General features: G+C 36.9%; 1 non-coding gene across 1 annotated transcript; it reads left to right on the plus strand.

Moving 5' to 3' along the window:
- Positions 1-989: 989 nt before the first annotated feature.
- LOC121040035 (U1 spliceosomal RNA) lies at positions 990-1,150 on the plus strand. The gene has a single exon (XR_005795104.1). It is a non-coding gene; the product is annotated as a U1 spliceosomal RNA (small nuclear RNA).
- The last annotated feature ends 232 nt before the right edge of the window (positions 1,151-1,382 follow it).

Genomic DNA, 1,382 nt, shown 5'->3' on the forward strand with positions numbered 1-1,382 from the left:
CTAAACACTTTATGTATAATTTGTAAACTGTATTTATATTAATCCTACCAATAGTCTTATGAGAGCTGCTATATTATTCCTATTTTACACATGAGAAAGTGGGTACAGAAAGATTAAATAACAGGAAATTATCTCTTTATTCCCCACAATTCCTTCATTTTAAATGTGTTTCCTTCTGTATGCATGTAGAGCGTCTCACCTCATCTATTTGCAGAGCTGATATTCAGGGTCTCAGAACATGGTCACGTCTTCATGCATGCATGTTGTTAAATACATTTACTATCAACCCAAACTATATGCTTGTGTATATCAGAGTTTCTTCCCCTATATTTCTATGATGGCTGGAAGTTATCTCTATTGCTGTAGAAATCACTACCCAAGGCATGAATTTCCTGTCTCCTTCCCTACTATAAACTGAATATATGTGTTCCCTCAAAATGTATATGTTGCAACCTAATCCCCAGATGTGTTGGTATTTGGAGACAGGGCCTTTGGGAGCTTATTAGATCATGAGGGTGGAGCCCACATGAATGAGATTAGTGACCTTTTAAAAGAGACCCCAAAGAGATCCCTCACCTTTTCCACCATGTGAGAACACAGCCAGAGGATGGCCATGGATGAACCAGGAAGCAGGCCCTCATCAGACAAGGAATCTACCAACACCTTGATCTTGAACTTCCCAGCCTCCAGACCTGTGAGAAACAAATGTTTATTGTAAGCTATTCAGTCTATGGTATTTTTGTTATTGCAACTCAAGGAGAGTAAGCCATTCTCTGACTAGATTATGACTTTCAAAAGGCAAGAATTAATTTGTGCATTATTTCCATTATATGGCATAGTACTTTACATATGTGGTGCTTAATAAGTATAGTTGAGTGAATGCAAGAAATTTGTGGCACTGACACTATTTTCGCATTTAGAAACAGGGAAAACGAATCATATGGCATCACAAAATAGTTGTGAAAATGGATTAAAAATATAAAATATGTATACTTATTGACAGGGGAGATACCATGATCACAAAGGTGGTTTTCCCAGGGCGAGGCTTATCCATTGCATTCTGGATGTGCTGACTGCTGAGATTTCCCCAAATGTGGGAAACTCGACTGCAGAATTTGTGGTAGTGGAGGACTGGTCACACTTTTCCCAGGGGAAAAAAAAAATAAAATATGTTTAGGAAACTATAAAATGCCTTGTATATATGAATCAATTTGCCATACACACTGGACTTAAAGCAACAAAAGTTTAAGTATTGCTCCTACCTAAAAACTGAACAAGATCACAACTGTGAGCTGTTCCAAAGGTCAAATTCATTTACTGAAAGTTTATGGCACAAATACTCCACTACAGTTATCTTAACAACTATACAATATATATATATA

Source organism: Herpailurus yagouaroundi, unplaced genomic scaffold (assembly GCF_014898765.1).
Source record: "Herpailurus yagouaroundi ecotype Mexico unplaced genomic scaffold, PumYag 181, whole genome shotgun sequence".
NCBI classification, from domain to species: Eukaryota; Metazoa; Chordata; class Mammalia; order Carnivora; family Felidae; genus Herpailurus; species Herpailurus yagouaroundi.